General features: G+C 47.7%; 1 long non-coding RNA gene across 2 annotated transcripts; it reads left to right on the plus strand.

Moving 5' to 3' along the window:
- The first annotated feature begins 2,919 nt into the window (after positions 1-2,919).
- On the plus strand, positions 2,920-19,588 carry LOC104968940 (uncharacterized). Of its 2 annotated transcripts, none has more exons than XR_009494969.1 (4): positions 2,920-3,502; positions 8,576-8,673; positions 16,741-16,823; positions 17,648-19,588. It is a non-coding gene; the product is annotated as an uncharacterized lncRNA (long non-coding RNA). The 2 variants fall into 2 exon arrangements; XR_807544.4 differs by having other exon boundaries at positions 18,779-19,588.
- The last annotated feature ends 7,074 nt before the right edge of the window (positions 19,589-26,662 follow it).

Raw genomic sequence — 26,662 nt, forward strand, 5'->3', positions numbered from 1 at the left:
AACCATTAGTTATAGGGAGCCTGAAAGCAGAAAGCATGTCATTCATTCGTTTCCTCAACAATTATTTGCTGGCCCTGCTGTGTGCCTGCCTGGAGGAACAGCATCGATAATGCTGTGTCCATCCCTTTGAGGATGTGGCAACTGGACACTTGGGCTCCCCGTAGACCAAGCATCCCAGGAGGGGCAGCCTTGGGGCAGAAAGAATCACTTCATCACACTCTCCTTCAATTTCCTTTTAGGATTTCTATAGGCAGCTTTGTCTTGGGTTTGACCACAGACTGATTCTACCATCTGCCAATTTAGAATTTAGTCAAATGTGCATTTAGTGACCTCCACAATGCACACACTCACACACACACACACACTCACAGATACACACATGTGCACACATACACGCACACATGGACACATATACTGTGCACATGCATACACACACTCACACATACATATACACTCTCTCTCTCACACACACACATTACACACACATGCCTCATGCTCCCAATGTCTTCAAGCCTCCCCAGGCTGGAGTTATGATCACCTTGACCATAATCCTTATGGTTTGCAGGTAGGTCTTCTGTTTATATTTCAAGCCTTTTCCATCCCAAAGAGCCTACTAGCTGAGTCAGAATGGATCTCAAACACCAGCTTCCAGACTATCTTCAGATCCCCCACACACCCCCTGGATCCTAAGACTTGAATATGACTTCTTTTGCCAAAATTCTACTTCTCTCTTGAGGTCTCTTGCAGAGCTCCCAGCACCTTCAGTGGCGATGTAAATTCATCCGTCTTTGGTTCACAGAAACAGTGGGGATCACAGCTGGGGTCTGCCTGCCAGCCAGGGACTGACTTACTTCACGCCTGTATTCTTTAGGCCTTAGAGTCGGCTCTCTTGTGTGTGACTAAACAAGAAACTGATGGGTTTAAACATGACAGTTGTTATCTCTTCCTTATGTAACAGAGTCTGGAGATGGACTGCCCAGGGTAGAATGATGACCTCACAGCCGTCGAGACTTGTTCTTTCTACTTTTTTGCTTCTCCATCGTCATACATTGGCTTCCCTGGTGGCTCAGATGGTAAAGCGTCTGCCTGCACTGCGGGAGACCCTGGTTCGATTCCTGGGTCGGGAAGATCCCCTGGAGAAGGAAATGGCCATCCACTCCAGCACTCTTGCCTGGAAAATCCCATGGACGGAGGAGCCTGATAGGTAGCAAAGAGTCGGACACGACTGAGCGACTTCACTTTCACTTTATCGTCATACATCCTCAAGGTCTGATCCATGTCCAGTGCATGACAGCCGGATTGGAGGTGAGAAGGAGAGATGACGGAAGAAGCAGCGTCTATGTCTCCTTCATTGAAGTGAGTTTCCTGCAGGTTCCACCTAAGACTTTTGCTTGTATACGGAGACAAAGATGTTGCTGTCCACTAACAGTAACTTCCTTAGATGAAGAGTGGCCCACCACCTTCAGCTGGGGTCATAACAGTGTGGAACAGAGACTGTCTTTTTCGGTTCAGATATCTAGCCAATGGAAAGGAGATGGATGGTCAAATCCAGCTTCTAGAAAGTGACTTTCAGTCTGACTCCTGCTGGCTGGAATGCAGAAATGATGGCTGGAGCTCAGAAGACATTTTGGACCATGGGGTAAAAGCCATATACTGAGGATATGAAATGAGATAGAAGGTGACTAGGTCTTTGACAATCGTGGGATGTCTGTAACAGACTTGGTTGGCACACAGGCAGACAGTATTGTGAGACCTAAACATCTATCTTGATTTAGGGACTGTTATATTAACCGTTGGTGCAGCAGCTGGGTAAATATCATAAGTAATACACAGGTGGGGCTACCAACTCCTCCCAGGGAGTGACTCTAAACTGGGAGTTTAGGGATTGGAACTGGAGGTCATGCTCTCTTTGGGGTATTTGTCAGAAGCTCCAGGGAGCTTTGGCTAACTGACACCCTTTTCCACCCCAGCCCCCTGCCCAGAGATTCTGACACACCCAACACCCTATTGGAAATAATTATAGGAACAATGTTAATGATGGGCACGTGTTAAGTAAGGTAATAGGATGGAGGCAGGAAAGAAGTTGAGGCTAGTTAAGCTAGAAGGCTGATGGTCACATGGGCACAATCTGGAGGATGAGCGGTGGAGGTGGCTTAGGTGGGTGGTATTAGATTTGGAGCTGATTGAGGCACCCACATGGTGATGTCCATCTGTGTGGAGACGTCCATCCACACCTCCCAGCCACAGGGTGATGCCCACCAGCCGGTCAGAACAGCCGCCTTGGACGCTGCTGCAGAAAAATTCTTTTTGAAGACTTGAGATCTGTAGAGGAGAACAGACACGAGAGGGAACCCACTCTGGGGGTACGTCCAGGGTTGAAGGGCAGGGAGAAAGTAGAGCAAAGGGAAATGGGAGAGACAAAGAAGCAGCATCTGGAGAAAGGGACAAAGCAGGGCCATGACGATGGCTGAGTCCAGGCTGCAGCGTTTCTGGAGGGAAGGGGGAAATGGAGTGGAAGAACCAAAAGCTCAAAGTCAAGAGGGACAGACAACAGCAGGGCAGGGGAGCGAGCCTGGGGTTCAGAAGCCTCTGGTGCCCCCACAGGGTGAGGCTCAGGGGCTTACGGCAGGTGGGAAAGGTGGTAGTTTCATGAAGTCTAAGACAAAATAAATAACGATAATGCAAGAGGCAGCTGTGAAAACCACCTTGATGGATCCCATCATTTCCTGGTAAGCAAAGGTTATAACCAGATCCTGCGCTTGTACGATACTTGATGCCTTGCCAGGCAAAACAGGCTGCATAATTTGCAAGACCTAGTGCAGAACCAAAGGTGAGTTCCTTGTCCAAAAATTATGAAAAAAGATTTAAAGATGGTGACAGCAGAGCATTAAAACAAGTGTGGACCCCTGTCTGACTGGACGGGTTGTGGTTTATTATAGCAAAAGCTCACAGAGTATGAACAAAAAACAAAAAGAGGGGCACGGGGCTTGGGGAAGGGTCCAGGAGAATCCCAGGGGTGAGCAGCGGGTGGTCCTCTCCCAGGAGACTCAGGATGGTCCTCACTCCTCCCAGCTGCCACGTGAGACGTGTGTGCTGGGTTTAGCCAGCCGAGGGTATGCGGCCACCCTGGGTGTCTGGGGTCTTTACGGAGCTGAGCCACTCAGACACAGCTGACTGCCCCTGTGGCTGACTTTTGTATCTAGCTCCTTCCAGCAGGGCAAGCTGATACTGCTTGACCCATGGGCCCCACCCTAGACCACACAGTTAGGGGAAACTGTCTGGCATAGCCCCAAAGCCAGGTAACCAAAGGAACTGGTAGCAGGCAGAACATTCCAAGGGCTTAGAGGTTACCTCCCAGGAGCTGGAGGCAAAGCCACACTTTGGGGCACAATCAATCCTTTACTGCAGGGCTCCTTAACCCCCGTGACTCGGATTGGTGCTGGTCCTTGGCCTGGTCCTTGGCCTGTTAGGAGTGGGCTGCCTGGCAGGAGGTGAGTGCCAGGTGAGTGAAGCTTTATCTGTGCTCTTCATTGCTTGCATCACTGCCTGAACCACTCCCCACGTGTCCCCCAACCCCACTGTCCTTGGGAAAATTGTCTTCCACGAAACCTGAGCCTGACGCCAAAATACTTGGGGACTGCAGCCTTACTGCGCACCAAGCTGCCTCTACCTCCAGCTTCTCAATCTGTTTCTCCGGAATGGAGGGCCCAGGTCCTTTCTTAGAAAGTCCCTCCAACATGTCTGCCCACCTGGACCTTCTCCCAGTCTCTGGAGGTGGGCACAACAGACACTGTAATCTGAGTTCCCAAATGAGTCCGTGGAGGCCCGGAGCATAGCAGCAACTTCTTCAAAGTCACCCAGGTTGTTCTCATGCGCACGTGTCCTGGGACCTCGGCCAGTGTCCTTCGGACTGCACCCAGCTGCCAGGGGCAGGGGCCACCCCGCTGGGCAGCAGCTGCGCAGGAAGAATCGGTCATTGGAAAGGCCCCAAGAGTGAAGTCAGCTGTGCTTCACCCTAAATGCACTGAGATCTGAATGTTTTAAAAACCCATGCAAGCCTGCTGAAATTAACCATCCATCTTGGCCATCCAAGTATCCTCTCGGGAGAATACAGAGGCAGGGTTTGTGGATACATTTCTGCGGGTTGTTACAAGCTGCCAAAAATAGTCTTCCTTCTCTGTGTCGGGGAATCCGGCCAGACTTTCCAGGAGATAGGACGATCCCAGGGTGCCTCCCTGCACCCCTTGAATGGAAGCCAAGCCTGTCTCTAGCACCGCTGTGAATTCTCTTAACCGCTGGTCCTCTGCCCTGGCCGAGAGGCTGAGCTCTTCGTGATGCACCGAGCTGTCTCCCAGCCAGGGGACAGTTCTCCCCCAGCTCTACCGCCGGCTGGTCCCATCTGCCGCGGGAAGCCTGGGGGAGAGACGGTCACTAAGGTAACCCGGGGGCAGACACACAGACTCATAGCAGCTGCTGCTGCTGGGCACACAGCCTGTGCGCTGCTCTGGGTGGGGGAGTGGCTCCCGGGGGTCCTCTGCCAGCTGAGGCCTCCGAGCCAGGGTGTGTGCAGCTGCCTGGAGAGAGCCTTTTAGGTCTCTGCACGCTCCTGTCAGATCATGGCGACTCCAGGGACCTTGGAGACCCCCTCTCCAACTGGGAGACTGCGGCCAGGGCGGAACTGACACTTAGCAGCAGAGTGGGGACTTACCCTCAGTGGTCCTGACCCCTGCTCTTCCCTTGGGGTGATGTCTTGATGCAATGGGCTCCCCAGGATCCCATAGAGAGGGGCTGAATTCATTCATTCATTCACTCACTTCGCAGACTTTTACTCTAGTATTTACTGTAGCCATTTCCCAGGGCTACCACAATTTGGTGACCTGAAATAGCAGGAAGTTATGTTTGAACAGTTCTGGAGGCGAAAAATCCAAAGTCAAGGTGGTGGCAGGGTGGTGCTCCCTCTGAAGGATCTGGGGGCATGTCCTTTCCCATCTCTTCCAGCTCCTGGAGACTCTGGGCATCCCTTGGCTGGGGGCTGCATCCCTCCAACCTCGGGCTCCTGAACGTGTCCTGAGCTGCAGACCTGGGCTCCTGAGCAGACGATAGGGACGCCGGGGCCTGAGGGCTTGGCCTCTGGATTTCAGGGGCTCCCAGGCAAGTGGCACCTCCTTCCTGGAGCTTCTCTGGAGGCCCACAGAGGAGCAGCAGCAAGGGGTGGAATCTGCGCCCCTGGAGCCAGGCGGGCCGTGGGAAGTCAAGGAAGGAACCAGACTAGAGCCTTCCTGGAAAAACACTGCTCAGGAGTCTGCAGGCCGGGCAAGGGGAACTCCAGGGTGAACCCCTTGGGTCAGAGATGTGATGGGACTTCCCTGGGGGTCCAGGGTAACGTTAAGATATCATACTTCCACTTCAGGGGCCCCGGGTTTGATCCCTTGTGGGGGAATTAAGACCCCACATGCCAAGCGGTACAACCAAAAAATAAAAAAAAAGATGTGAGAGAACAGAGAGAGTACACCTCCCCCGCCAGGAGCCCCAGGAGGTGACAAGGGCAGGAAGTGAGGGATGGGGGTAGCTCCAAAGAGCCCACAAAACACCCCATGAAAGAAAGAGGATAAAGGGGGCTGTTAAGGATGAATTGTATAACCCCCCACACACAAGTATGTTGAAGTCCTAAGCCCCAGGACCTGTAAATGTGACCTTATTTGGGAATGGGCTTGTGGCTAATGTCATTAGTGAAGATGAGGTCACCCCGGAGTAGGAGGTGGTCTTAATCCCTGTGACTGGCATCCTTATAAGAAGAGGGAACTCCACAGGCACTGAGAGGAAGAGGCTATGTGAAGACAGAGTCAGAGACTGGAGCGAAGCTGCCCACAGCCCAGGACACCAGGAGCCAACAGAGGCTGAAAGAGGCAGGGAGGAGCCTCCCCTGAGACTTCAGAGGAAGTGTGGCCCTGTCCAAACCTTGATTTTGACCTTCTGGCCTCCAGATTGTAAGAGGATAGATTTCTGTTGGGTTAAGTGCCCAGATGGTGGTGGTTTGTTAGTACATCAGCCCTAAGAAATTAACAAAAGGGCCAGCCTTTGAGCATAGGTTGCATGGCAGGTGGTGATTGTTATTTAGTTGCTAAGTCGTGTCTGACTCTTTGCGACCCCATGGACTGTAGCCCACCAGGTTCCTCTGTCCAGAGGATTTCCCAGGTGAGAATACTGGAGTGTGGGGCCATTTCCTCCCCCAGGGGCTCTTCCCGACCCAGGGATTACACCCAGTCTCCCGCATCTCCCACACTGCAGGCAGGTTCTTTATCACAAGCTTCCTGGGAAGCCCATACAGCAGGAACCAACAGCCAGAGATCCCAACAGGAATTCAACAGAGCTGCCTTGTCAGCACATCTCCATCCCCTTTGCTCACCCTCCTCCCCCAGCTCCAGAGGATCCAGACACACCAGGTGTACGGAGGAAAGGAGAGGAAACACGTGAGTAGAGACCAGCCACTGGCTGTCTCTAGGAATTAACCAGCCTGGGAGGGGCTCCAGGGTCAGCAAACCCCCCAGATGTCAAAGCATCGAAGAATGCAGTTAAAAGGCCTGATTAATACAAGAATAGTTCCTTTGCTACTGCAGACCGATTGTGTGAGGAATTATTTCTGTAACCTTCTGGAAGGTGAGGGAACAGGATAAGCTGAAGGACACACGATGTCCTCGCACCTGCTGTGGTTCTGCCTGCACTGGGGGAAGGGCATGGCTTTGAACCAGATATGAGATGAAAAAGGAAAAAGAAAAAAAACAAGTCAGCCTCAGATTAGACTGAAATCTTTAACGCTCTGAAAATGGCCAGAATGAGCTACCAGATCCATCTATATCATGTGGGAAGTTGCCTCCAAGATCTCAGACTGGGAAAGGACTCCAAGGACACATGCAGGCAGAAATATCTGATGGGCTCTGATAGGAACTCCCCCCTCAGCTGCAGCAGCCGGAGCCAGAGTGACTCTGAAGACGCAGGTGGTGGCAGGAAGTGATCTCAAAATCCCGGCCATCCTTGGTGACTTTCCAAAATGGGAAGAACACTCAGTTCAGCTTCACAGAAAGTCTTCTCTGGGGACCGAAACCTAACCCCGAGCTCAGGTCACTGCAGGGAAGTGATCTGGACTTCAAGGAATTGGAAAACACTGTGCTCAAGCTACAGATTCCCCTGGAGGCTGACCAGCCGTATGTGGTGAGGAAGTGCTTTCAGAGAGGGGAACACCTTTGAGACTGGAGGTGGTGAGGCATATGCCAGTGCAAACAGATCAGGGCTTCCTGGTTGAGGGGCTGGGTGCTTGGCGCAGATGGTGTGGGTCTTTGTTCTTGGCCAATTGTGCAATTGGCTATGTGGCTTTATTACCGGGTTTTACTGCAGGAAACAAGACCCTCTAGTGGTTTCTAGGCAGAAAGAGAATTAGGACAGGGAATTAGGTGGTTACAAAGTCATCTGAATGCTACTGAGGAAATGGGAGGTGGGGGGAGTTCCAGACTGGGTCTCCAGGATTCCCTGGTGCTTAAGTGATTAAAGGGCTTCCCTGATAGCTCAGTTGGCAAAGAATCCACCTGCAGTGCAGGAGACCCTGGTTCGATTTCTGGGTCCCTTGAGAAGGGATAGGCTACCCATTCCAGTATTCTTGGGCTTCCTTTGTGGCTCAGCTGGTAAAGAATCCACCTGCAATGCAGGAGACCTGGGTTCAATCCCTGGGTTGGGAAGATCCCCTGGAAAAGGGAAAGGCTACCCACTCCAGTATTCTGGCCTGGAGAATTCCATGGGCTGTATAGTCCATGGGGTCGCAAAGAGTCAGACATGACTGAGCGGCTTTCACTTTCCAGTGGTTAAGACTCTGTGCTTACCTTGAAGGGGACACAGGTTCGATCCCTGGTCGGGGAAGTAAGATCCTGCTACAGCACAGCATAAGAACATCCAGGCATACACACACACACACACACACACACACACACACACACACAAATAAGTCAACTGAGTCTCCAGGAGTGTATAAAGAGTAGTCAGGACTTGTTTTCATCAGCATGCTAGGATACCAACCCGGAAGTGACTGCTGTCACGGAAGAAATGTGTCATACTCACAGATCCCCCGAAACAGGTCTAGCGAGCTGTGCAGGGCCACATGGGAAAGCCCCAGAGTCCTTTGGAGGCAATGAGAGCAAGAGGAAAACATGGACAAGGAAGAGCCTCTACCCTGTTCCCAGGGGAAGGGACTAGCTGAGGGCTTGGGGTTGGCTGGTGGGAATAACTTCAGCAGACTCTGGGGCGCGGACGCTGTCCCTAGTAGTCTGGTCCCTGCCTTTGGGGTGAGTAGGGCAGGTGAGCGGTGGTTCAGATGGCGACAGTCTTAGACTAGGTGGCTGGGGGTCTGGGCTCTTTATTACTGGTCAGTTTGCGTAGGAAACATGTGAGTACAGACCAGCCACTGGCTGTCTCTAGGAAAACCCTGGGAGGGGTTGCAGGGTCAGCAGGAGCCCAAGATGTCAAAGCATCAAAAAATGTAGAGTAAAATGCCCCAATTAATACAGAAATGGTCTCTTTGCTACTGCAGAACTGACCGATTGCGTGAGGAATGGCGTCTGCAACCTTCTGGAAGGTGAAGAAACAGGCCGCAAGGAAGTTACCGAGTGTCAGTCAGAGGATCGAGAGGTGTGTACAAACTGGCAGCAGAGCTGAGGCATCAAGTCCTCCAGCCACAGTGCCCACTGCCATTCTCATTATTGTTCTGAACGGTGTACTTGGGCTCCACCAATGACTGTATCACCAGGTTTGCAGTTAAAAAGCGAAATCGTCCCTGTCATCTGATTGCCCGCTAACAATACAGTATCCCAGGAGCACAGTTCTGATCACATGGGCTTACTTGGCAGCAGTTGTTGTTGCTCACTCAGTCATGTCTGACCCTTTGCAACCCCACAGACTGCATCACACCAGGTTCCTCCGTCCTTTGCCATGTCCCAGAGTTTACTCAAATTCATGTCCATTGAGTCAGTGATGCTATCTAACCATTTCACCTTCTACTGCCCCCTCCTCTGCCTGCCTTCAATCTTTCACAGCATCAGGGTCTTTTGTAATGAGTTGGCCCTTCACATCAGGTGTGATGTGAAAGTATTGGAGCTTCAGCATCAGTCCTTCCAATAAATATTTGGGGTTGATTTCCTTTAGGATTGACTGGTTTCTTCTCCTTGCAGTCCAAGGGACTCTCAAGAGTCTTCTCTGGCACCACAGTTCTAAAGCATCAGTTCTTCATTGCTCAGCCTTCTTTATAGTCCAACTCTCAAAACTGTACATGACTACCGGAAAAACCATAGGTTTGATTATATGCACCTTTGCCAGCAAAGTGTTATCTCTGCTTTTTGATATGCTGTCTAGGTTTGTCAAGGGCTTCCCTGGTGGCTCAGATGGGAACGAATCTGCCTGTAATGTGGATCCCCTGGAAGATTTCTTGGAGATGGGAATGTTCCCACTCCAGGGTCCTGGAAAATCCTTTGGACAGAGGAGCCTGGCAGGCCACAGTCCATAGGGTCGCCAAGAGTCAGACAGGATTGAAGCAACTGAGCGTGCACTGCATGTGTCATAGCTTTCTTGCAAAGAGCAGGAGTCTTAATTTCATGGCTGCAGTCATCATCCACAGTGATTTTGGATCTGTCACCACTCCCACTTTTCCCCATCTATTTGTCATGAAAGGATGGGATCGGATGCCATGAACTTTTCTAACGGTGAGTTTCAAGCCATCTTCTCCACTCTCTTCTTTCCCCTTCATCAAGAGGCTCTTTAGCAGCACTTAGATGTGCCAGCTTCAAGTGAACAGCAGTGTCCTGGGGATAAGCCAGTAGTTGTGAACCTCATTTTTCCATGAGGACTTGGGCCTTGCTGGGGATAATATTGCCTACAAGAGGACCTGCTAACAAGGATGGTTTCCAGCAGCTTCCTGAAATATCCCAACAGTTCTTCCACACGTGGTGTGTTTTCTGCTACCCACAAGCAGCAAAGTGAGGCGAGCCTCAAAGCAGAGTGATGAGGAGGCAAACCCCAAATTCAACCAGGGAGGGCCAATCCCTGAATGTGCGTTTCCTGGAGTTGGGGAACAAAGTAAGGGAACTGTTTGGTGAGCAGAACTCAGAGGACATCGGGGTGGCAGACCACAGAGCACTCCCCTATGTCAACAGAGGCCAATGTTTCAGCTTGGCCTGTTGCGCCCAATTTCCAGAAGAGATCTGCATTTCTTTGCACTCTTTCACTCACAACTTTTATGGATTGTATTAGCAACTCATCCTTCACGATTACAAAAGTGATGCATACTCACTGTAAGACTGCAAAATGCATAAAATGTATAAAAATAAATCACCACAATGACTACAGCGGTCACACAGTGCGTCCCCTATATACAAAGTAGTTCCGTTCTGTTCCGTTCCGAGCATGCTGCTTGAAAGTCCAGCAAAGTTAGCCTAGGTACCCTAACTAACACGATGGACTATATAGTCCTCTACTGTAATAGGTTTAGAATACTTTTCACATAAATGATAATAAAAGGCCAAAGAAACACACAAAATAAAACATTTTTAGCCTTACGGTACCTTGAAAAGTGCAGTAGGACAGTACAACAGCTGGCCTCCGGGGTGGCGTGGAGTGGATGGGCAGGAAGTAAAGACTCTGCACTGCTGTACTCTGTACAGTGACGTGCACAAAAGCACAACCACTGGTAGAGGACACACGCATGTGACAATGTACACCAGACACGTGAACTACCAACTTACGTGCTGGGACATGCCAGCGCACATCTGCATCTTTGAAAGTTCGCAGCTTGAAGGTTCCTGTGCAGGGGAACCTGCTCTACAGCTACAGATCACAGCAGATGTGTAAGGATGTGGAGTGATTAGAGCCTCAGACTCAGCTGGCGTTAGCATAGCTGCTCTGCCAAACAGTCTGGCAGCTCCTCAAAATGTTCAACAGAACTATCCTGTGACCCAGAAATTCCTCTCCTCGGGACTTGCCCAAGAGACATGCAAACATATGGCCACAGAAGAGTGAGAGGGTAACAGGCAGGAAGGCCAGGGGTCTCCAAGTGGAGGAAATGGGCTGCAAGTGTCAGACAATGTTTTTCTCTCTCTTAAGCGGCAGGAGGAAACAAACAAGTGTTAGATTTTTTCCCCCTTCTCTATACAAACTTAAAAAGAGGTTTCTTTTAAAATTCTGTTTCCATGATGACACCTGGTTCCACCTGAACCTAACTTTTCTCAAATCTTGAGCTCACCAGTGCGTTTTTCTTATGGAAGTGTTGGTCTTAAGCTGTGTTAATGAACTATGCATTTACCCTAGACTCTGTCTTCAAGTTGGTTCCGCCTAATAAGACTCAGAACCCACTTGACAAACCAGTATGTTTTACTCATGCAAATGTTCTCTTAAGTTATGTTCATGAGACTGTATTTGCTTGGAAACCTGCCTTTCTTCAAGATTTCTGTCAATCATTTTATGGCCTGGGACAACTCACCTTGTGCCAATGTTATCTCAAAATGCATGTTGTGGCTGAGAGACCTGGTGCCATTCTCTGAGTTTTGAGACATTTCTTCTCTCTAATTAGCAGACTGCTTGTAGCTATATAACACCCAGCTAAAGACTAGCAGGGGGGCACTCTTTCTGCCCCTCCTGATGTCTATGTCAGAAGCTTTCTCTATCTCTTTTATACTTTAATAAAACTTTATTACACAAAAGCTCTGAGCAGCCAAGCCTTGTCACTGGCCCCAGATTGAATTCCTCTCCTCTGGAGGTCAAGAATCCCAGTGCCTTTCATGGCTCAGAAACAATCTTTAGGACTCTCTCTCCCACGTGCATGCGCTCTCTCTCTCTCTCTCTTTCTCTCTCTCTCCCTCCCTCCCCACGCACTCCTCCACTCTCTTCTCTTCAAGTCTTGGATTCTCCTGCTATCTTCTAAATAAAATAGAGCTGTAACACTGATTTGCTTCAGAGCTGTAGCATGGTTTGTCCAAGACCCAAGAGCTGTGACGCGCCGAGGGCTTTAATGTCTGTCGCTCCAAATCTTTGTTGTGACGAGACAAAGAACCGAGGAACATATACTCGCGTGACATCTATGGTGCCGTGACTCGGATATAACCTGGCTGAAACAACCTCTGCATGGAAGAGGCCAAGCACAGCAGGAGCCCAACTCAGTGAAGCTCCCGCATTAGAAGCAGAAGACGAAGAAACCCAGCGCAGGGGAAGGCCCATCGTGCTGGAAACCGGGACAGTGAAAAACGAACTCAGCAGGAAGCTCACACGACCCAGTTTCAGATTCCAGAAGACCTCTGGTTAAGATGGGAAATAACAAATCCACTTCCCGGCAGACGCCCTTGAAATGTATCCTTGATAACTGGAAACTGTTCGACCCTCTAGCTCTAAGGAGAAGTCGTTTGAAATTCTTTTGTGCCACTGCGTGGCCACAGTATCCACTGGGGGACAAGGAACACTGGCCTGAGGATGGAACTTTAAATTACAATACCATCCTGCAATTAGAATTATTCTGCAAAAGACAAGGGAAATGGACAGAGATCCCCTGTATCCAAATTTTCTTCTGACTAAGAGATATGAAGGAACTGTCTTAAGTATGGGATTGTAGTACACCCTAAAAGTGAGCCCACTAGGCAAATGGTGTTAGGCACAGGCAACCAAGAAAAGGAACCCCCTCATGAAGGCTCACCTCCAACAGCTCCTGAGTTGCCTGGTGCTCCTTCCTCATACCCAAACGTGCCCCCATATCTGGGAGCACCTCCTCCAAAAAAGCCAGCTCGAGTATGTCCCTTAGTTGAAACTGGTGGAGAATTCGGACCAACCCGGGTCCATAAGCCCTTCTCCCTCTTAGAACTAAGGCAGATCAAACAAGACCTGGGAAGCTATACAGATGACCCAGGCAAATATATAGATACATTCCAACATATTACCTTGGCCTTTGACTTGACGTGGAAAGACATCATGGTCATATTTAGTCAAACTTTATCTGATCCTGAACATACCAGGGTCTTAAAGGAAGCCCGGAGGTATGGAACAGGGCTCCACATGTCCAGTGATAGATACCCAGTAGGGGAAACTGCAGTTCCCTCCTCCGATCCTAATTGGAATTATAATGACCCTGAGCACATCTGGGAAAGGGATCATTTTCTAATCCGTGTGAAGGCAGGACTGAAAGCAGCCCAACAAAAGTAATTAGCTGTGCCCGGGTCTCAGCAATAACTCAGGAGCCCAGTGAGAACCCCATTGCCTTTCTGGAGAGGCTAAACGAGGCACTCCAAAAGTTTACCAACCTGGACTTAGATTCTTACGAGGGACAGGTGATTTTAAAGGACAAATTCCTGTCCCAATGTGCATCAGATATCAGAATTAAGTTACAGCAGCTACAACAGCAGGACCCTGCTGCCTCTTTACATGAGATGGTCCAGACAGCCACCAGTACCTTTTATAACAGGGAACAGGAGAAGGAGGCCAAGGCCCAGGAGAAGGAGAGAAAGAAAGACAAGGCATGCCCAGATGCTGGCCGCCCTCCAGAGAAGCCCTATGGCAAACCCCGAGTCCTTGAGGGACAAGGCACGAGACAGATGCCTGATCTGTAGACGGGCAGGGCATTGGGCCAAAGAGTGTCCAAACCGTGACAAGTCTCCTAGAATGGCTTGCCACAAATGCCATCGACTGGGACATTGGGCGGCACTCTGCCCTCGGGACCCAAGAGCCTCAAGGCCAAGCGCCAAGCCTACCCTCATGATGGTTCAAGAGGACTGAAGCGCCCACTCCAGCCAGCCCGCTGTCACAGATAACCATCACGGGGCTGGAGCCAAGGGTGCAACTGGATGTGGCAGAAACCTTGGACCACTGGACAAAACCCCGAGAGGGATTTTCAGAAGATCCTCTGACCAATCCTGAGGAAATCTGGTACACTGATGGAAGCAGCTTTATCTTGGATGGAAAAAGAAGAGCTGGGTATGCAGTAGCCTCCAGTTTTGAGACCATAGAGGCTAAGCCTCTGCCACCAGGTCAACCAGCTACAACATGCAGTGCCAGTTCAACAAAGATATAAAACTATAGCTGACCACAGAAAATATCACACACCGTTGGACACTGCTATAAGGACTCTGAGGAGTGAGACTAGCAAGAGGTGGAGGCCCAATACCCCTCGCCATCCCAGTTCAGCAGGAAGTAGCCAGAAAGACCTCGACGCCCCTATTCCCAAAGAATTGGGCCTCCCATCTCTTGAGCGGGGAATGTTAGGTAGGTAGAATAGGGAAAAGGAGTCCAAAACGGCAGTGGCTGAAAGACAAGGAAGGTCCGAGGACCAGAGTGAAGACTTCAGGCAGAACAAACAGCACTCCTGGCTAAGCCCAATTTGCATAGGGCAGGCCCAGGTGGAGGAAAAAATATATAAAAGGAGGAGCCAAAGCGCTTTCTCTTGGAATCTCTCTCCCACGTGCATGCGCGCTCTCTCTCTCTTTCTCTCTCTCTCTCTCTCTCACTCTCTCTCCCTCCCTCCCCACGCACTCCTCCACTCTCTTCTCTTCAAGTCTTAGATTCTCCTGCTATCTTCTAAATAAAATAGAGCTGTAACACTGAAAAAAAAAAAAAAGAAACAATCTTTCAAGAGCCTGCCCACGAATGTTCACAGCAGAATTATTCACGGGAGATGAAAAGTGGAATCAATTCACATGTCCATCAGCTGATGAAGAGGTATAGAAAAAGGTGCTCTCTCCAGACAGTAGGGGCAGAGGGAACAAAGTCCTGACACAGGCAATACCATGGGTGAACCTTGAAAATGTTAGGTTAAGTGAAAGAACTCACAAAAGATCACATGTTGCAAAAATGTCCAGAACAGGCAAATCTAGAGACAGACAGTATATTAGTGCTTGTTTAAGGTTAGGATGGAGAAGGCAATGGCAACCCACTCCAGTACTCTTGCCTGGAAAATCCCATGGACAGAGGAGCCTGGTAGGCTGCAGTTCATGGGGTCGCAAAGAGTCGGACACGACTGAGTGACTTCACTTTCACTTTTCACTTTCATGCATTGGAGAAGGAAATGGCAACCCACTCCAGTGTTCTTGCCTGGAGAATCCCAGGGACAGGGAGCCTGGTGGGCTGCCGTCTATGGGGTCGCACAGAGTTGGACATGACTGAAGTGACTTAGCAGCAGCAGCAGCAGCAGCAAGGTTGGGATGCGAGATGAGGGTTTCTTTTTTGGTTATAAAAATGTTCAAAACTAATTGTGCTAATAATTGTACAACTCTATGAATATTCTAAAAATCACTGAATCTTATTCCTTAATGGGTAGATTTTATGGTGTATGAATTATAGCTCAATGAAGCTGTCATGAAAATTAGTTAAGAAAATTTATGTGCACACAAAGATCTGTGTATGGATATTTATAGCAACTTTTATAGCATAATTGCTAAAACATGGAAGGAACCAAAATGCCTTTAGTAGGTGAAGGGGTACTGTGATCCATCCAGACAATGGAAGTTAAAAAGCCATAAGCCATGGGAAGACATGGAGGAACCTTCAGTTCAGTTCATTTCAGTTGCTCAGTCATGTCTGATTCTTTGTGACCCCATGGACTGCAGCACACCAGGCCTCCCTGTCCATCACCAACTCCTGGAGCTTGCTCAAACTCATGTGTATTATATCGGTAATGCCATCCAACCATCTCATCCTTTGTTGTCCCCTTCTCCTCCTGCCTTCAATCTTTCCCAGCATCAGGGTCTTTTCTAGTGAGTCTGTGCTTCGCATCAGGTGGCCAAAGTATTGGAGCTTCAGCTTCAGGATCAGTCCTTCCAATGAATATTCAGGACTGATCACCTTTAGCATGGACTGGTTGGATCTCCTTGCAGTCCAAGGGACTCTCAAGAGTCTTCTCCAACACCACAGTTCAAAAGCATCAATTCTTTAGTACTCTGCTTTCTTCATAGTCCAACTGTCACATCCATACATGACCACTGGAAAAACCATAGCCTTGACTAGATGGACCTTTGCTGGCAAAGTAATGTCTCTGCTTTTTAATATGCTGTCTAGGTTGGTCATAGCTTTTCTTCCAAGGAGTAAGTGTCTTTTAATTTCATGGCTGTAGTCACCACCTGCAGTGATTTTGGGGCCCAAAAAAGTAAAGTCTGTCATTGTTTCCATTGTTTCACCATCTATTCACCATGAAGAGATGGAACCAGATGCCATGATGTTAGTTTTCTGAATGTTGAGTTTTAAATCAATTTTTTCACTTTCCTCTTTCACTTTCATCAAGAGGCTCTTTAGTTCTTCTTCACTTTCTGCCATAAGGGTGGTGTCATCTGTGTATCTGAGGTTATTGATATTTCTCCCAGTAATCTTGATTCCAGCTTGTGCTTCATCAGCCCTGCATTTCACATGATGTACTCTGCATAGAAGTTAAATAAGCAGGGTGACAAGATACAGCCTTGACGTACTCCTTTCCCAATTTTGAACCAGTCTGTTGTTCCATGTCCAGTTCTAACTGTTGCTTCTTGACCTGCATACAGATTTCTTAGGAGGCAGATAAGGTGATCTGGTATTCCCATCTCTTTCAGAATTTTCCACAGTTTGTTGTGATCCACACAATCAAAGGCTTTGGTGTAATCAATAACGCAGAAATAGATGTTTTTCTGGAACTCTCTTGCTTTTTTGATATCCAGCTGATGTTGGCAATCTGATCTCTGGTTTTTCTGCCTTTTCTAAATCCAGCTTGAACATCTGGAAGTTCATGGTTTATGTACTGTTGAAGCCTGGCTTGGAGAATTTTGAGCATTACTTTGCTAGCGTGTGAGGTAAGTGCAACTATATGGGTCCAACAATCTGACTTTCTGGAAAAGTCAAAATTACACAGAATACAAAAAGATCAGGGTTTGGGGGAATGGAGGCAGGGATGAAAAAGCAGAGCCCAGGGGGTTTTCAGGGCAGTGCTTCTATTCTGGATGATCCTGTTGATACATGTCATTACATATTTGTCCAGACTCATAGAATGTGTGCTCACCAAGAGTGAACCCTCCTGTAAACTATGGACATTGGGTGATCATGAAGTGTCCACGTGGATCATCTTTGTATCATGGTGAGAGGCTAACAGGCAGGAAGGCCAGGGGTCTCCAAACGGAGGAAATAGCCTGCAAGAGTCAGACATTTTTATCTCTCTTAAGTGGCAGGAGGAAACAAACTAGCGATATTTTTTCCTTCTCTATACAAATTTAAAAGGAGGTTTCTCTTAAAATACTATGTTGCCATAATGACACCTGGTTTCATCTGAAGTTAACTATTCTCAAACCTAGAGATAACCAATGCCTTTTCCTTATGGGAATGTTTGTCTTAAGCTATGCTAATGTACTATGCATTTACCCCAAACTCTGTCTTCAAGTTGGTTCCGCCTCTTGGCTCAGAACCTACTTGACAAACCAGTATGTTATACTCAGATATTGTTCCCCTAATCTATGTAAATGAAACTATTTGTATGGTGGTCTGCCCTTCTTCAAGATTCAAGTTAATCATTTTATGGCCCAGGATGAACCATTTGGTGCCAAGATTATCCCAAAATGCATCTTATGGGTGAGGAGCCTGGTCCCATTCTGAGTTTTAAGACATTCCTTTCTTTCATTAACAGACTGCTAGTGACTATATAACATCCAGCTGAAGACTAGCAGGCGGGTACTCTTTCTGCCCCCTTCTGATGCCTATGTCAGAAGCTTTCTCTATCTCCTTTACACTTTAATAAAACTTTATTACACAAAAGCTCTGAGCGATCAAGCCTTGTCTCTGGCCCTGGATTGAATTCTTCTCCTCCGGGGGCCAAGAATCCCAGTGTCTTCGCGTGATTCAACAACAACCTTTCAATGGGTACCACTCCCTTGGGGATCTTGATCAGAGGGTGGAGGCTGTGAATGTCTGAATCCAGAGTGCTTATGGGAACACTCTACACTTTCCACTCAGTTTTGATGTGAACCTAAAACTGGCCTTAAAAAATAAGGCTTACTTTTTTTTAAATAAGTCATTTGAAGGAAAAAAAATCAGTTAGAGACTGATCACACACATCCATGTTCACTCAACCATCTGAACTGTGTGCTTGGAGTTTTGCAGACTTTTTATGTAGTTTCATGTTATAGTATTTTAACCCATTTTTCCTTACTTAGCAATATAATGTCAGAGAAGGCAATGGCACCCCACTCCAGTACTCTTGCTTGGAAAATCCATGGACGGAGAAGCCTGGTAGGCTGCAGTCCATGGGGTCGCTAAGAGTCGGGCACAACTGAGCGACTTCACTTTCACTTTTCACTTTCATGCATTGGAGAAGGAAATGGCAACCCACTCCAGTGTTCTTGCCTAGAGAATCCCAAGGACAGAGGAGCCAAGTGGGCTGCTGTCTATGGGATCACACAGAGTCAGACACGACTGAAGTGACTTAGCAGCAGCAGCAGCAGTATAATGTAAACATTTTTCTAAGTCAATAAAGATTTTTATTATACTTTAAAATATCTGCATGGAAATCTGTTATGTAGATGAGCTATAATTTATTTAACATTTCACCTTTTTAGACATTCTTTTGTGTTAGTATAAAGAATATTGTCACAAACCTCACACATTCTTAGAATAAATTCTTAATGACAATAAATAGTGAATATTTGTTGAGTGTTTACAAGGGCCAGTGACTGCTCCAGTGCTGTACAAATGTTGTCTCAGTTAACAAGTGCTCAGAGAAATTGAGGAAGCTGGTACTAGAATTAACTCCATTTTACAGGTGAAGTGACTGAGGTTTGGAGACATCAAATGACTTGTCCAAAGTTAAACAGCTAGTAAATAGTGAAGACTACGATCAAACTTAGGTTTACATGATTCTAGAACTTATGTCCTGAATATTCATTGGAAGGACTGATGCTCAAGCTGAAACTCCAATACTTTGGCCACCTGATGTGAAGAGCTGACTCATTTGAAAAGACCCCGATGCTGGGAAAGATTGAGGGCAGGAGGAGAAGGGGACGACAGAGGATGAGATGTTTGGATGGCATATCCAACCCAATGGACATGAGTTTGGGTAAACTCCAGGAGTTGGTGATGGACAGGGAGGCCTGGCGTGCTGCAGTCTATGGGGTTGCAAAGATTTGGACGCAACCAAGCGATTGAATTGAACTGAACTGAACTGAGAACTTATACTGTTAATTTTTTCTGATCCCTAAACACACGGAATAATTTTCTGTAGCTTTTCAGTCTTTCCATACCTTCTGTCAAAAAGCCCTCCAGAAAGTTCGTGGTAATGTATGTCTTGTGTTAGTTGCTCAGTCATGTCCAACTCTGCGACCACATGGACTGTAGCCTGCCAAGCTCCTCTGTCTATGGGATTCTCCAGCCAAGAACACTGGAGTGAGTTGCCATTCTCTTTTCCAGGGGGTCTTCCTGACCCAGGGATAGAACCTGGGTCTCCTGTATTGCCCTACCAAAATTACAGGAATGTACTCTTGACTCTCAGCGACACTGGTTTTACAGTTCATCGTAATCATTGTGTAATTTGATATTTTATAGTAAAAAAAATGATGTCTTGTTATTGTTTCAACCTGTAATCTTTAAGTTACCTGACTGTATATTTGTATGTTTATTGCCTGTATCCATTTATTTTCTCAAGAATCAATTTTGAACATGCTTTTCTTTTTCTTTCATTGGATTTTTGTTATATAATTTTCAAATATTTTCATACTTCATGTTTTTTCATTGTAACGTGACAATTTGCATTTTTTTTCTTATTGACTTTTATTTTTAGACTTTAAAAGATTCCCTTACTGACTCCTCTATACATGAGTATAGCAGCAACAGAGTTCCACGAGGAACAAGCTAAGAATAGCTAGAGAGCCAGCCCCTGAAATGGCTTAAAACCAGTCTCTGCTCTTGTTTCCTCTCCAATCAAATCCAGATTAAATATTCATATTCTTTACTTTATGCTTCAAAAAGCCAGACTGAACGTCAGGTATAGAAAGTCGATATCAAAAGTGCAATCTGGAGCTGACATTTGGTCTGTAAGACAAAAAAAAAAAAAAAAAACACAGCAAAGTCCTCCTTATACTTTTGCTAAGTGATGAAAAATTTTAAGATAGGATTCACATAGCAAGAAATTTACCATTTAAAAGTGTAAAATGTAATGGCTTTCTCACACTCGCAAGGTTGCACAACCATCACTACTCTCTAATTTCATAATGTTTTCATCCCTCCCCAAAATGACTCTCCATCCCAGTTAGGCAGTCTCTCCCAGTTCCCCTCCCCCAGCCCTGGAAACCACTCCCATGCCTTCGGTTTCTATGGATTCACCCGTTTTGTGTAAATGGAATCCTACAACATGCAGTCCTTGTGCCTGGTTTCTTTCAGTCAGCACGTTTGTAAGGTTCTTCCACGCTGCAGTTAGAGTCAGTGCTTTTCCTTCTGTAGCCAAACAATATTGCATTGTGTGGAGTTGTGTTCCTCCGTTTAACGTTGATGGACAATTGCTCGTTTCCACTTTCCGGCTACTATGAATCCTGCTGCTATGAGGATTCATGTACAAATTCTCATGTGGAGGTCTGTTTTCACTTCCTTTGGGAATGTATCCAAGAGAATGGCTGTCTCACTTAGTAACATTATTTAACATTTTGGAAAAGTGCTAAATTTTTCCATAGAGTCTGCACTATTTTTCACTTCCCACCAGCCATGTGTGAGGGTTCCAATTTCTCCACATCCCTGCCAATACTTGTTATTTTAAAACGTATTTATTTTTATTATGGCCATCCTAGAGGGAGACTTCTTTATGGAGGGGACTTTGAGTCTGTTGAAATGAAGACATGTTTTCTGAGTGGGTCTTCCAGGGAACTACTAGACACGTCAAATGATGCTCATTCTTTGGAAACGAAGTTTTGAAAGAATTCCAGCTTTGTTCTGCTCCATCCAGTACCAGGAATGCAGACAGTTATTTTTCAAGGCTACCGATGAGCTGGAAAGTGAGGGATAGGACCAGACCAAATTAAAAAACCGAAATTATATATATATACTTTTTTTTTCCCCCAAAATTGTCTGGTTTCTAAAACACCTTTTGAAGGCCCCAACTGAAAACACTCGTGGGTCAAAATCAACTGTGGTCCCCAGTTAGGAAACTTGAACACAGAGAAAAGTGGCTTGGAATAGAATGGTTCTCAATTGTTTTAAAGTAGTAGACAATTTTTGTCAGATTGCATTTTTTATTCAGAACCAAAGGTGATATGGGGCTTCCCAGGTGGCTCAGGGGTAAAGAATCCATCTGCCAATGCAGGAGACGTGGGTTCCACCCCTGGGTTGGGAAGATCCCCTGGAGGAAGAAATGGCAACTCACTCCAGTATCCTTGCCTGGAGAATCGCATGGACAGAGGAGCTTGGCGGACTACTGTCCACAGGGTCACAAGAGAGTCTTGACATGACTGAGCGCCTGGCACACAGAAGGGTGATGGGGAAAATATTTCACAATCCCAAGGCCTAGCACCGGCCCCTCAGAACAGACTCAGCCCTAGCTGTGCCGGGTGATGCCCTTCGAATGGCTGGACTGTGGGGAGATGGCAGGGAGAGGACCCTCCCCCTATTAGTCCCCAGGGAACTGGTGCAAGGGAATCTTCCTTTTAAATGGGGATGGGAAAGGAGAAAGTGTCTGCTGAACCCCACCGTAGCCCAAACCCTGTGCAAACCACACTCCCCATGACCCACATCCTGCTCCCCTACTCTTGGGTCCTGGACACCCTGCCCCTTGTCTGCTACAGGATGAAGGATGGAGCTGGTGTGCCTTGTTGCTGGGGTCTCCCCTCGCAGGGATGGGCGGGTCTCCTGGATCCCTGGGTCTCTGCACCCCCATGTCCGCAGGTACTGAGGGGCAGTGGTTACCTCTTCCCACGTACCTGCCGTACTAGGGGGCTTCACCCTCCGAATGCAGGTAGGTCTCAGGCATCAGGACGGGGCTGGCTGAGCGCAGCGGTGGGAGGTGGAATCTGTGGCCTGTGTTCTCTCAGCCCCACAGGCGTGCTCCTGGAGGAAGCCTCTCCCTCTGCGCTCCCCGCTTTACCCGATCTCTCTTCTGATGCTCTGAGTCCTCTTCTAATGCTCCACCCCGACTAGAAACTGCGCCCGCCTTCGTGTGTTTCCTATTTTAGCTTTGCTGAGTGCTCAGGTCTCATCGCTGAGTCCTGAGTCCTCTCTGTCTCCCTGCCTGAGAGAACGGGCTCAGTTCCACCCTTCTCACCCAGAAGAGAGGTCAACGTGAGCCTTGGTTTTTCTGGTCTCCCACAAGGCAAGCACAGTCCCCCTAGGCTGCCTCTTGAGCCTAGAGAAACAAAAGCCCTGGCGTTGTTAAGGTGTTTTGCTCAGGAGCTTCTGATCCAGCCTGAGTCTGGTTGATACTGTGAATCTAATCAGTGCTCAACAGGCTCCACCCTCTTTCATGATTGACACCCGTGTCCCCCCCACCCCCGCCCCCGCGCTGCCTCCCCCCGCCCCCACCCCCGCCAACCCCGGGAATATTTCTCTGAAGGTGGATGGGATTAATGACCTCACCTTTCTGTCGGCCCCTGGTGTCAGCAAACTGGGTTCAGTTCTCATCTCCACTGCCTGCTGCGTGACCTTAGGGGGTTCACCTGGTCTTCCTGGACCTCAGGCTCCTCAGTTAAAAACCTGAGATAAGGCTGTCCTCCTTGTGGTATACTGCTCGGCCGTAAAAAAGAATGAAAGAAGGCCAGCTTCAGCAATGTGGACGGACCTAGAAATGGTCATACTAAGGGAAGTCAGAGAGAAAGACAGAGACCATATGATACCACTTTATGTGGAATCTAAAATAAGAACAAACGAACCTATCTAGGGAACAGAAATCGACTCACAGACGTTCGGAACAGACTGTGGTGGCCAAAGGGGAGGGGGAGGGGAGTGGGAGTTTGAGATTTGATGCAAACGTGCAGAATGGATAAACAGCAAGTTCTACTGGGAACTATGGTCGATGTCCCGTGATGAACCCTAATGGGAAAGATTATTAAACCAGAATGCATACAATGTATAATCAAATCGCTGTGCTGTACAGCAGAGATTAACACAACGTTGTTAATCAACTATATGTCAATTTATAAATAAATTAAAGCATTAAATAAAAATAAAAGAGTGTGCTTCTTGCGGTGAAGAATTAAAATAGTGTGTGGAAGGACATAGCCCTCTGGTTGATGTCAAGCCGGCCAGCAACAGAAGGGAGTTTCTTTCTCTGCACCCCTCAGCCTCTGGGACTGAGCCAGCGGGTGGGTGTCCATGCCCTCTGGGACCCATAGGAGAGGACAATTCTGTGACCCTCCACTCTCTGCCAGCTCCACCGGCTCTCAGCACATGATCATGATCCAAGGGGTAAACACAGCCCCAGGGCTGCAGAAAGGCTACAGATGGAGTGAACAGCTTGGTGGTTCAGTCAGGTCTGAAGCTAGACTGCTTGGGTTTGAATGCTGCCTCCACCCCTTCCTGTGTTCCTCTGAACTTGCAGCTTTTATCTGAAGTCAGTCTTATCTAGAAAAAGGAGTATCTTGTGAGAGTACCCAGCTCAGAAAAGGTACGTGCAGAAGGAATGAGCTAAGCACCCCCACTCTGTGAGCGGAGAGTCCAGACCTGGGAAGAAGCACCCCGTCAATACAAACTAGTGTTCTGTGGTTCAACCTCACCAGTTGCCCTGAACATCCAATGAAACTGCGGTATGCAGGCTCTGGGTGAGTTGTACATCGCTTTTTGAAAATAAAGGCTTTTTATCATTTGATCGAAACATCAGTTGGGCTTCCCAGTTGGTGCTAGTGGTTAAGAACCTGCCTGCCAGTGCTAGGAGATGTAAGAGACATGGGTTCGATCCCCGGGTTGGGAAGATCCTCTGGACAAGGGCACGGCAATCTACTCCAGCATTCTTGCCTGGAGAATCCCATGGACAGAGGAACCTGGCGGGCTACAGTCCATGGGGTTGCATAGAGTCGGACACGACTGAAGCAACTTAGTGCACAAAACAGCAACAAGGTTGGGAGGCTGGTCTTGTCAGTTTGGACTAAGTTCAGGAACACAGAGACCGAAAGTTCTAGGTCTCAGGTAGTTCGTCTACACTGAGGTTTGGCTTCAGCTTTTCAAAGTCGGTGTGCAGCTTGCTGGGGACAGGTGGGTAGGGGCTGTCTTGTGGCGTAACTGCATAGTCCTCTTTTGCAAACTGAAGCAAAGGACTTTCGCAAAGTGAAGGAAAGACGCCATCCATATCAGTCATCTGTGTTAAAATGGCAGAGCTAATTAATGCCATTTTAATTAGAAAATCAGAGGAATTTAATTTGCAGTGGCAGCAGAGTGTCCTGCTCAGGGGGAGGGTGGGGCAAACCTGTGGCTGCGGACACAGGGCTGCATCTTGGAGAGTCCTGGCTCCATCACCAGCCAGATGTGTCACCTGGAGGGGAAGTTGTCTGCCTTCCCCGGTCTGGTGTTCCTACTCTGAAACATGAGAATGCATGTTGTCACTTCAGTGGTCTTTGACTCTTTCCGACCTCATGGATTGTGTAGACCTCTGTCCATGGGATTCTCCAGGCAAGAATATTGGAGTGCGTTACCGTGCCTTTCTCCAGGGGATCTTCTCCATTCAGGGATTGAACTCATGTCTCTTATGTCTCCTGCATTGGCAGGTGCTGGGGTTAATAGTCAGCCGCCTGTTACTCCGGCTAAGCCATGAGAAAATCACCATGGGAAAAGAATAAAAGCAATATATAGCAATACAGCATAACCCAAATAAAAGTACATTGGGTGGATTAGTTGGGATCGTCATGCCCTGCTAAGCTAAGGAAAAACATAGTGTGGAGTTCAGAATGCCGCTTGTGCACACACCAAGACGTCTTCCCAAGGCATATGTGGGTCTATGATCTTCAGCGAGGTGATACCCCTCGTACAAGAAAATAACAGAGATAGTTTAAAGTAATCAATAAAATGGGAGACATGACTGGGGACACAAGAGGCTGACTTCATCATAACACAACAGATACTTTCCACTTGCCAAGATACTTAATAAACGTGATGGAGCTCCGAGGAACAGGGCTCTTGATCCAAGAGGTCTTGAGTCCCCTGGTCCTATCTTAAAACTTTATTTCTGTCTCTAGTTTCTTTTTCCCCTCAAACTGTGCACTGATCACTTTTGATCCCTACCTGCTGCACTGGCCACCTGAAACATGGGTGTAGTCAAACCTATGTCATCTATTAAAGATAATTGAGGAGAACAAATCCAGAAAGTATTAAGTCCTACACAAATGCAAGGTTATGTCATGATCACATTAGATTCTTCTCTCAGCTTATGTCCAGGGAGCCCAAGTTCACCAGAGAATGGCGATTTTTGTTTCTTTGTTCATTAATTCTTTATTGATGACCACTTAACAAGGATTCAAAGTAGCATATATATCTTCCCTTGTAGCTCAGTTGGTAAAGAATCTGCCTGCAATGCAGGAGACCCAGGTTTGATTCCTGGGTTGGGAAAGTTTCCTGGAGAAGGAAATGGAAACCCACTCCAGTATTCTTGCCTGGAGAATCCCATGGACAGAGGAGCCTGGTGGCCTACAGTCCATGGGGTCGCAAGAGTCAAACACGACTTAGCAACTAATCCATCAAAGTAGCATATAGAAACAGACATAGTCTAGCAGCATTCCAATACACACCACGGTGAATCCCAGAGGGCTATTTCTTACAGGCAATGCAGTGCAGTACAAGTGATTCTTTGGGATTCTACTTCCCACTTGGTTTGTTGAGTGAGTGAATGAATGAATGAGTGGAAGTTAATGAATTAAGATTCCCTTTCAGGAAGATTCCTTTGTGTAGGGAGTGTGTACTTTTGCAGAGTCCATGATAACTTGTTGGGTGATCTCTCCCTTACGAGCATAATCCAGTCCCAGAGGCATCATAAGAATGGGATCGGTTTTTCTATCCATCATCACCAAGCATCTGCTTGATGACAAAGAGGCTGACAGTCCACATTGACAGGAGGCAGGACCCAGGATGTGACATGATCAAAGGTCTGATGAAGCACCCTCTGATGGCATGGACCCAAATCACGGGTAGAAACACAGATGCTTTATCTCTGAACACAACAGAACCGAGCAAAGCTCTCCTTTGGAGAACTGGGAATCTTGAGCCTGATCAGGATAGAATGGGGACCAATTGCTGTGTCCTCAGTCTTTTGGGGAAACCATGATGGAGGGAAATGAAAGGATGCCGTGAGCATCCTTTCTGACAGCCCATGCTACTGACAGCCCATGCTGTCCCAGCAGGGCTCAGTTCACCAGATCAGCTCTGTACACCACAACTCAAGATGATACGGGCCCCGCTGAGTACGACTCCTGGGTGGCACGGTTGTCCTTAGCCACCGGAGAAATGTCCAATGACATTTGGACATTTGGGGAGGATTGTGAGGACGGTGTGCTTAAGAAGGCTCAAGGAAAACTTATCCCATGTGAAAAAAAGAGTGCAGAGAAATAGGTGAAGCTTGAACACACCTGGAGAACCACCACTGGACTTGGTGACTAGACCTGAGGAAGATGAGCCTGCTACCCTGAAATGAAGAAAGAACGCTGGGTATCTGAGACGAGAACTCCTGCCCAAGGATAAGTCTCCTCAC

Source organism: Bos taurus, chromosome 6, assembly GCF_002263795.3.
Source record: "Bos taurus isolate L1 Dominette 01449 registration number 42190680 breed Hereford chromosome 6, ARS-UCD2.0, whole genome shotgun sequence".
Lineage (NCBI taxonomy): Eukaryota > Metazoa > Chordata > Mammalia > Artiodactyla > Bovidae > Bos > Bos taurus.